Raw genomic sequence first — 11583 nt, 5'->3', positions numbered from 1 at the left:
TAAACGCGGCTCTTTAGTTAATTTTCTCTATTTCTATTTCTATTACTTTTATCATTTTCTCTAATAAACATTTTAGACAGGCTGAAAAGAATGATCAATAACTTGTTAAAAGAGATATTTGTGATTAATATTTTCACGAGTTGCTTTCTTGAGCAGATATTTGAAAGGTTAGGCGATGAAATAATATAATGTTAAATGTACTGGTCATGAGCTGTTCGGATGGTAGGTAGTTCCTCGGGATTTTCCAATGGGATTTTAGAATGGCACTTTTGGATTTATGAGTAAAATAAGCTCTGTCGTCTGTGATAAACATTACTTGAAATCACTTGGAAGTTTTGTTCTATTACATAAATTACACACAATCATACATCAAACGATCATTTTGATGCCTCCATGATATTTTAAAAAGTATGTTGCTAACAAGTGGCTAAATAAGGACTACGACGCCTTTCCTTTTCCTCAGGGGCTTACACCTCACATGCTTGTTGTAGTTGTAATTTAGCAACCTGTTAGCAACATATTTTTTTTTAAAGTATCACGGAGGCATCAAAATTACTTTATTTTACTCATAAATCCAAAAGTGTCATTCTAAAGTCTCATGGGAAAATCCAGAGGGAACCCAAGCCTTCCGGGATTGACTACAAATTGACGTCAGGTACATGAGTCATTCCACGAAACCGGTATGATTTGAGTCCCTCTGACCTTTTTAAGTGTATTTTATCTATTGGGTCACCAAAATCTATTTTAAAAAGTTTTTTGTATCAATTGAAATGTCTCCTTTAATAAAGTTTGAAAACATGACATACATTTTATCTTTATATTAGAAATTATCTTCTTTTTTTCAGTTGACACCACCTATTTTGTCATGTCCCTCATGGCCTTCTATGAAAGTGTACTTGGGATATGAACAATAAAATTAGAATAAAGTCCATACATATTGCCATTCCCATAAATATCTATCTGTGCTTTTTTGCTGTTAATGTTTTTTTTAAAGTAAGTTCATGATTTTTCATTAAAATCACATTATTTAGTCCCGTACCTCAGTAACCCCTCAACCCCGTTACGCACATCATTCTCCTCCCATAAAAAGAATGGACTGATCCTTATGTGGCATCAATAACAGGAAGTGACATCATAGAAGTCTTCTGAACAACATTCAATGCAGACACAGGCAAGTTACCACCTTCTTTTATACTTATAACTTATTTATATATTGTGATATTGTGGTTGTCAAGCTCAACGACTCAGCCCCGTTACATCAAATAAAGATAGAAAACTATTACTTGTGAAACTTATCTTTGTTATTTCAACAATATACACAATTCCTTAATATCATGCATGCCATGTGCTCTCCTTTTATTCACTACATGTAGAGCAGTGGCCATTTTGAGCAAAAAATCACAACCTCGTCACACTCAACCCCGTTACTTCTTTGATCATAACGGGGTTGTGAGATTGTGATGGGGTTGTGTTTTTAACACTTTGGTTCTTAAGTTATCCAGTAATTTAAATGAATTATTATATTACTGCCTATATTTTCATATCTCAGTGTTAAGTAAATTGCTCTGAAAGAATGTTTGATTTAATAATATCAAATTAAACATCTACAGACATCTATGAGTCTGTGATGGCACCGACAACAGCGGCAGAAAGGCAGAGGCAGTATCGTGCACGGCTAAAAGCTGATCCTGAAAAAAGGGAGAAATATCTACAAAATGAACGCCAGAGATGGAGAAAAAATGTAGAGACAGGAAAAAAGAAAGGTATCAATGAGTTAAGTAAAAGCCAACAGCGGCTGAAGCGTAGAAAGTGGAGAGCAGCTTACAAAAGAAGCAAGGAGAGGAGAGAAGCACTGAGAAACGTAACCACTCCTCCACAAAGTCCAGATCATGCCCCAGAGATCATCCCCCAGATCATGCCCCATCCACGGACAGGATCTTCAAGGTAGAGCAACAGTGAGCAGTTAAGAGTTTTAGAAAATGACTAGGCTGAGTGTTAGAAAGTGTTAGAAAATTCAAAGTGTAGTTAATAAAAGTAGCCTACTATTTGTTGTTTAGGTTGCATGTGATAGGTTTACTGACTGAAAAACCATCCGGTTGATTGCTGCTCGCTGTTTTGGCAGCCATCAACCTGATATATTTTTACCCTTCTACAGAGCCCTGATTTCTTTCATCCTTTTCATTGTGTTCTTTCCCCTGTTATCACATATCCTTTTCTCATCATTAATTGACTAATTTATTGAATGTGTTTGTAGGCAACATGCGGAGGGGAAGAAAAATGTAAGAAAAGAAAGAAACAGGCTGAAGAAGAAAATAGAACAACTTCAGGAAAGACTGGACAAACAAAGAAAACAGAAAGAAAAATACAAAAAGAGGTGCCAACGTTTAAAGAAGCATTCCGATTCACCACAGTCAAAGGTGAATGAGCTAACTACAAATTGCCCCGTAAACCCCAGAATCAGGAAGACGTTGCTGTATCACCAATCACTAATTAAAGACATCAGTAACAAATATCAGCAGACCACCAAAGAAAGGGAAAGACAACTAATTGCAAAAGTGACAACAGGAAGAATTGTCAAAAAATACAGGTTACAGAGATTTGCTGAGGATTCCCTTGGCTTTTCGAGTAAGCGTTGGCAGCATAAGGAGAGTCTTAACTTTGAAAGGAAGAAGACCAACAGGTTCACTGATGAATTCAAGAACAGAGTGAAGATGTTCTATGTAAGAGATGAAGTCAGTAGGATCACAACAGGGACCAAACAAACACTCACAAGGAACAAAGTTAAGATGCAGAAAAGGTTCCTGGTGGATACACAAAAGAATCTTCACAGAAGATTTTTATCAGAGAACTCTGATGAAAAGATCTCATATTCTCTGTTTTGCCACCTTCGACCTTTTTGGGTTGTTAATCCAACAATCTCAGAACGAGACACATGCATGTGTAAGTTGCATGAAAATCTGAGATTTGTAGCTGAGAAGCTCAATCAGCTAAAACTTATTGAGACTAACAATCTTGAAAACTTGGTAGAGAAGGTGTGCTGCAACTCTTCCAACAAGAGCTGTATGTACGGAGAGTGTGTACACTGCAAAGACAAGAGTGTCCCAATTTCCAGTATATATAACAGTATGAACAAAGTGTCTTTCACCCAGTGGGTAACAGAAGATAAAGAGATGGATAAAAAGAAAGAGGGAGAAGAGAGGTCAACTGTCAAGGTCACCATCAAGAAATCTGTGGAGGGGACACAGGAGAACCTCACTGAACTGTTCCACACCTACATACAGCGGTTCAAACAGCATCACTTCAATATCAAGCAGCAGTATGCCTTCTCCCGCGAACTGAAGAGGAACATGTCAGGGGAAGAGGCCTTGATACATATTGACTTTTCAGAAAATTACAGCTGCAAATACAGCTCCCAGATCCAAGCAGTCCACTTTGGGGCTTCACACCAGCAGGCCACTTTGCATACAGGGGTGTTGTATGTTGGTGAAAAACCAGAGCCTGTGTGCTTCAGCACCATCTCCCCCTGCAGACATAAAGGCCCTCCAGCAATATGGCAACACCTCAATCCAGTGCTGGATTACCTTCAGGCCACACATCCACAAGTGTCTGTGCTGCACTTTTTTAGTGATGGCCCCTGTACTCAGTACAAGCAACGAGGCAACTTCTTCCTTTTTAGCACAGAATTAGACAGAAGAGGATTCAAGGCTGGCTCTTGGAATTTTTTGAGGCTAGTCACGGTAAAGGAGCCCCGGATGGCGTCGGGGGAGCCTTAAAAAGAACCGCTGACATGATGGTGGCAAAGGGACGTGATATCCCGGATGCACACGAGCTGTTCAAGGCCTTGACCGAGACAAACACAACAGTGAAACTGTTCTTTGTGAAGAGTGAGGATGTTGAGAGTGCAATGGAGAAAATGCCGCAGCAAATACCAGCAGTCCCGGGAACAATGAGAATCCACCAGGTGATTACTCTGGCTCCAGGAGAACTGATACACCGTGATGTCAGCTGCATGTGCACAACACAGAAGCAGTTTAACTGCAAGTGCTTCAACACACAGTGTTTCAGTTTTGGCTTGAAGGTACCAACTGCTGTGCCTGTGCCACAGCCAGCCAGTGAACGGAATCCACAGCCACAGCCAGAAAAGGAAATCCAGTGGGGAAGTCCAGAGCTGCTTGGGCAGTGGTGCATGCTCAGATATGATCAAGAGCTGTATCCAGGCATCATCCTTAGCACAGATGAAACGCATGTCCAAGTGAAATGTATGCATCGTGTTGGGCCAAACCGATTCTTCTGGCCGGCTCGGGATGATATCCTCTGGTACCTGTTTGATGACGTCCTTGAAATCATTCCACCCCCAAAGCCTGTGACAAAGCGCCATGTGGAGATCTTGAAAGAGGTGTGGGCCAGACTTTGAATGCCACGCGTACACGCACAAACACAAACACACGCTCACACACAGACATCAAAAAAGCAAAATGTATATGTTTTATTTTGAGGACCTATTCAGTCAGTTCTAATGTATACTATGTTATTGTTTTCCTGCAGTTGGGTTAATAAAACTCAGTTCAATTGCAATTTATATTTGTTGTCTTTCTTTGTTACATAATGAAATACAGTGTTTATAGAAAATATTACAGTCAATTTGAGTAAAAAACAACTATTTATATGTTAAGCTGTATTTGTCTCTTCAACCCCGTTACCATCTTCAACCCTGTTACCCTAGTCTCAACCCTGTCACATGTACGTTTTTATTAATTATATTTTTACGTTTATGAAAAAGTAATTTAATGCTTGTTGAACTTAGTCTAGAATGTTTAGAGCAATCATAAGAATACTGATTTTAGTTCAAATTCTGAAGTTTAGCCACATCTTTGATAAAAATGATGAGGTTGCTGTCACAAAAAGTGCCCATTTCAGGCTTTAGTATAGCAAAAGTGTGAGATTTTATGTAACTTTTATAGTTGCAATTACTAAATTAGTGTGAGGGACATCTGATTAATAGGAAAATGTTGATTTCTTTACAAATACATTTTATAATCACATTCAAAGAGCTCATATATTGTCCATAACGGGGTTGAAGACTAATAGTGCCCATATCTTAAAATAATAACCAATAATAATAGGGATTTGATGCCTGAGGTGGGAAAATATGTTTTTCTGGAAGTTAAATATGTCATTAATGTTGTGGTGTGTTCAGAAAAGTAATATATATTGGTAAAAAATCCATCAATTTGTAAGTCCAAATCGTACCGGTTTCGTGGAATGACTCACATATACATGTATAAACATTTATTTTATTTTAACAACAAATTAAAACGGTTATTTATTTTATTTTTGCTAATTATAATATGTGTTTTATAGTTTTTCCTTCATTTTATTGTTTTACCCTTGTCCCAGACCCAGAATTTCCATCAAAATATTTTAATAAATAAATTATTAATTCTATGATAATCTTAACAAAGAGTGAAATCAGCATAAACTATTTCAATATTTATCATGTGAAATAAATTATTTATTTTCAGTTTAAGTCTGACACTCTGTTGTGGCATTTCCACCTCAACCTGCAATTTTGTTCAGCAAAGTTCTATCACAGTGAACTTTGAGACAATGAAGAGCATCCCTGAAATGAAATTGTAATATGTGAAGAAAACAAGTCAAATCAAAGTAAATATCACTTAACAGAACAAAATATTTGTATTGTGTGCCATTTCCAATCAAGCAAAAAGTATATAACAGTGTGAATATTTATATATTTCTACAATATTTTGTTTATTCAGGAAATGTAAAATGGCTAACTATGAAAAATGGGCCACATTGGGCCACTGAGTGGGTGCAGTGAGGGGGAAAGAAAATCTTAAACTGTCGAATTAAAGGATAAATAATATAAAAAATATATAATATATCATTCAAAAACATTTAGTTTATTTGAGCATCTCGACCGCTGGACTAATGTATTTCAAATCTAAAATAAAAAAAGATAAAGAAAAAAGATATTTGAATCTGAAAAACAGAAACGTAAATGAAAGTGGTCTCTTTCTATCTCCAACTACAAGTTTTTGTATTTCCAACTACAAGTATCAAGTTAAAGTATAATTTTCTTTTTTAAAGCTACAAATCTTCTTTTTAAAGTTTCAAACATTTTATTCTGGTTACATCACTGTTTCCCAGTAATATAGTCAATAGGAGAGAATAGAGAATAGAGAATCAACAGTCAATACAAATACAGTATATTCAAGCAATGGTTTTAATTCTGGTCCTTTAGCTCCACAGCACAGCACCTTTTAGATGTATACTGTAGGGGTACTCAGTAATTATTTCTTTATTACAAAAAATGTACATTTAAAGAAATGAGTATTACTTATGAAAAGTATGTTTAATATAATGTGCACTCATGTGGGATGACACCTCCAATCAGTAGCCTAATAAAGGCTTTTATTTTAAATAGAGCAGGTCGCCTCATGGTGCCCGCCATGTTGAAGTCACATGACCAGCTGATAATATACTGACTTAACACTTTTACATGCAGAATAAATTAATCGTGGCAGACTGTAAATAGAGCATCTCTACAATAGCATAGTGAACTGAAAACTGTTTTGTGTGATGCTGTGTCTGCGCCTCTGTGTATTGGTGTAAGTCTGAAAAAATCACAAAAAATTATGTCCCTCTTTATTTATTTTTTCAACGTGACTCAATTTCTAGTAAGAAATATTGTATTAAGCATTGCATTGATTCCATATTCAGATCTCTAAAGCTCACTTAAACAGAAATAATTCATGCTCTTTAGTTTGATATATTATCATCATTATACAGTTTAAGAAAACATTGTGCTCACCTTATGAACTGCATAAAACAGCAAAGGATTCCCTTAAAACCAAACATTTGATTAAATTGAATCTGTGAGCTAACACGTTTATAAATAGATTGTTATCATTTGTTCTGATGATTCTTTTTGCATACTTAATTATTACAAGCACGTCCTGTATACTGTGCAGTCGGGGCCAATTGTCTTAGTATTTGGTATGTCTTCAGAATCTGCAGATAAATGCACGGGTGTTTCGTGGAACGTTATTACATACCTCAGGTCTTTACCGACCCATTATGAGTATCAATCAAAAAAGGATCTACAAAATCTACAAAAACTACATGAGATAATGTAACATTTTTAAAGCATTTTCAAGACGATTAGAAAATAATAAAATATATTTGTTTTTTAATATAGCGAAGAGATGACACAACAAATGATCGAACGTGTTTCATGACTGAAATTTAATGAGACAATTGCCGGTCAAACACATATTGGACTACACATAACACATAACATTCACATAAGTATTTTCTCTAAATCTAAATAAATTCACAACTTACATCATTTCATTGTCAGTATAGCCAAATCATATTGTTCATGTGTTGTACTTGCTATAGTTTACTTCCATGTTGTTTCTTCATCAAATGGTAATGTCAAGTGTAAATCAAGTCAATTACTGAAACAACAGCTCCACCTTGAGGAACAAGTAACATGTGTAATATGTATGTGTATATGCATATAAAATACTGATAATTCACCATTGTTGCACAGAAAATTGGCATAATTTAGTACTCATTTATATGAATATATAGTTCTTTATATATGTCTTGTATTAAATAAAGCAATAGATATCCTGTCATAGTAAACTTATATAGACATCAAATAATCTTAAAAATATGATTTATTAAATCGCAAATAAATTTTGCGACACTATCACACATCTCGGGTCACTAATGAGCCTATACATTTTTGGTAATTATCCAATTAGAATAGTTTTTTTGAAATTATGGATTTATTTGTTTGTTAAACTATTCATAAGAAAAAGGTGGAGGAATACTACTATTCAAGGAATGTTCCGGGTTCAATACAAGTTAAGCTCATTCATTTGTGGCATAATGTTGATTACCACAAAAATAATTTTGACTAAGTGAGACACTTTAACCAAATTTTTAGCATTAAAATAAATGTTAAAACTCACTGTTTTCAAAAGTATAGTCTCAAAACATAAACAACATTTGTGTAAATGTGATTTTAGTGTGACAAAACCACTATGAAACCTTTGCTGTGTAAAGTTATAGCCAATTTTACCACTTCGTTGCCATGACGACGTAATGTCAACAAATCCTAAAACGACTGTAAAAATTACAATTTACAGCTCAAATAATACTTGAGCTTCAACATAAGAATTTATATGTGCTTTATAAAACTATAAGTTTCATATTACTGCCTTTAAACCCTCCAAAAATTGTCCCCATTCACTTCCATTGTAAGTGCCTCACTGTAACCTTGATGTTTGCTTTTTTAAAGAAAAGGAGGTACGAGTCAAAACTTATTTTTGTGCTAATCAACATTATGCCACAAATGCTGTTGATTGAGCTTAACTTGTATTGAACCCGGAATATTCCTTTAATTAAGGAGGTGCGCTGTTTGTTGTGTCTAACGGCACATCTTCAGTCATGATTATTTTCACAGTTTACTTGACAGTAAATGCCCATTGTTGTGATTGGCTCTCTGTTTTTTTCTTCTTCTAATTTGATCTCCTTTTTCTCTGCGGTTACTCATCTTAATCCAGGTGGCGGAGGACAAGGCTCAGTTGTCTCCGCTTCTGAGACAGTCAATCCGTGCATCTTATCACACGGCTCGCTGTGCATGACACCACGGAGACTCACAGCATGTGGAGACTCATGCTACTCTCCGCGATCCACGCACAACTCACCACGTGCCCCATTGAGAGCGAGAACCACTAATCATGACCACGAGGAGGTTATCCCATGTGACTTTACCCTCCCTAGCAGCCAATTTGGTTGATTAGGAGACCTGTCTGGAGTCACTCAGCACATCCTGGATTTGAACTCGCAACTCCAGGGGTTTTAGTCAGCGTCAATACTCACTGAGCTACCCAGGCCCCCTTGGCTGTCTACACTTGACAGTAAATGCAGTTCTGATTGGCTCTCTGTTCTTGACAGTAAACGCCCACTGTTCTGATTGGCTCTATGTTCTTGACAGTAAACGCCCACTGTTCTGATTGGCTCTCTGTTCTCAACAGTAAACGCCCACTGTTCTGATTGGCTCTCTGTTCTCGACAGTCAACGCCCACTGTTCTGATTGGCTCTCTGTTCGCGAAAGTCAATGCCCACTGTTCTGATTGGCTCTCTGTTCTCGACGGTAAACGCACACTTTTCTGATTGGCTCTCTGTTCTTGACAGTAAACGCACACTGTTCTGATTGGCTCTCTGTTCTCGACGGTAAACGCACACTTTTCTGATTGGCTCTCTGTTCTCGACAGTAAACGCCCACTGTCCTGATTGGCTCTCTGTTCTCGACGGTAAACGCCCACTGTTCTGATTGGCTCTCTGTTCTCGACGGTAAACGCCCACTGTTCTGATTGGCTCTCTGTTCTCGACGGTAAACGGCAACTGTTCTGATTGGCTCTCTGTTCTTGACAGTAAACGCAGTTCTGATTGGCTCTCTGTTCTCGACGGTAAATGCCCACTGTTCTGATTGGCTCTCTGTTCTCGACGGTAAACGCATTTCTGATTGGCTCTCTGTTCTCGACGGTAAATGCCCACTGTTCTGATTGGCTCTCTGTTCTCGACAGTAAACGCCCACTGTTCTGATTGGCTCTCTGTTCTCGACAGTAAACGCCCACTGTTCTGATTGGCTCTCTGTTCTCGACAGTAAACGCAGTTCTGATTGGCTCTCTGTTCTCGACAGTAAACGCCCACTGTTCTGATTGGCTCTCTGTTCTCGACAGTAAACGCCCACTGTTCTGATTGGCTCTCTGTTCTCGACAGTAAACGCCCACTGTTCTGATTGGCTCTCTTTTCTCGACGGTAAACGGCCACTGTTCTGATTGGCTCTCTGTTCTTGACAGTAAACGCCCACTGTTCTGATTGGCTCTCTGTTCTCGACGGTAAACGCACACTGTTCTGATTGGCTCCCTGTTCTCGACGGTAAACGCACACTGTTCTGATTGGCTCTCTGTTCTTGAAAGTAAACGCACACTGTTCTGATTGGCTTTCTGTTCTTGACAGTAAACGCCCACTGTTCTGATTGGCTCACTGTTCTGGACGGTAAATGCACACTGTTCTGATTGGCTCTCTGTTCTTGAAAGTAAATGCCCACTGTTCTGATTGGCTTTCTGTTCTTGAAAGTAAACGCCCACTGTTCTGATTGGCTTTCTGTTCTTGAAAGTAAACGCCCACTGTTCTGATTGGCTTTCTGTTCTTGAAAGTAAACGCCCACTGTTCTGATTGGCTCTCTGTTCTTGACTGACCTGCCATCTCACAACTCACCGCTACGGGGCGGGGCTACGGAAGTGATAAAGCAAAGTAGGTGTTGTTGTGTTGTTGTGGATTTGGTCAGATGCAAATATCTAGTCTTATCACAAAAGATAAAGGATAATTTGATTCATCATAACATGATCAATTTAAGGACACACATTTTCAATTAAACAATATATTATTGACCCTTTCACAAGAAAATATAGTCGTTGACATGTAAACAATGTAACTAGGTGAACAGGTGTTTCACGTCATAGCTGTTACTATATTGTGTATTTTAGCACAACTGTAACACTGTATTGATAAATCAGCATCCATGTCTGGAACTTTTTTTTTGTCATGATTTTTTATTTAGTTTTTCCAACATGAAGCAAGTTCTTTGTTAAACATTTTTTTAAGTAAGTGAACTGTTCTGCTTTTGTCTCTAAGGCTCACAAGCATTAAAGAGCTCATTATCTGTGTGATGAAAATAATACACCTGCCAGTTAACTTCATGCAGGGTCACCCGCCTCTGTCATTTGTTCAAACTCTCCCTTAGAGGTCCAATCCTAAATCAGAGTCACACTTCTCTCTCACAGAAATGTTCAATGTCATCATTAAATATATTCTCTGCTTGACAGTTTTCCACTCCATTTGCATTCAAAGCCTCCCATCCTGCTGTGTGCTGTGTGCTGTGATTTTGAAGGTCCTGCTATGTGTGTTTGTGCTTGAATGAAAGTCAAAGTGACTTTAACATCCAGACTTCAACTGTGTGCTATCTATAGAGTAGTAGGTAATGATCTGACTCCAGAGGTAAGAAAAAACCCTTCTGTTCACGTTATTAATGTGCACCGGCATTATAATGCCTTCTTTTATTATTGCATTATATCAAAGTCACAAAGTACCTGCACAATAACTCAATCAGTGTTCATAGATGCAACCCACAATCCAGAACAAATCACAAATCATTCAGATCATTTCTGCAGTAATTGAAATGGGTTTGCGTCCATCACTGTACCATGGTACCACCATAATACTATTTTTTAGGGGCTCTTTAACTGCCATTTAGCACTATAACGACCCATGTATGGGATAAATATAAAAAGCAGTCACTAGTAGAACACACAAGGTCACAATGGCCATGGTAAAAAAGATGAGGTTTTATTTACAATGAAAATAAAGCAGCAGTAAATATAACACATGCAAAACGTAAATAAGTACAGTGAGCTGACTAAATTAAATTATAAATCATCTAAAAAGTTCAGAAATCTTCCTAACTCCCGATAAAAACAAAAT

The sequence above is a fragment of the Xyrauchen texanus genome, chromosome 10 (genome assembly GCF_025860055.1).
Source record: "Xyrauchen texanus isolate HMW12.3.18 chromosome 10, RBS_HiC_50CHRs, whole genome shotgun sequence".
Lineage (NCBI taxonomy): Eukaryota > Metazoa > Chordata > Actinopteri > Cypriniformes > Catostomidae > Xyrauchen > Xyrauchen texanus.
This window is presented reverse-complemented; position numbering follows the sequence as displayed.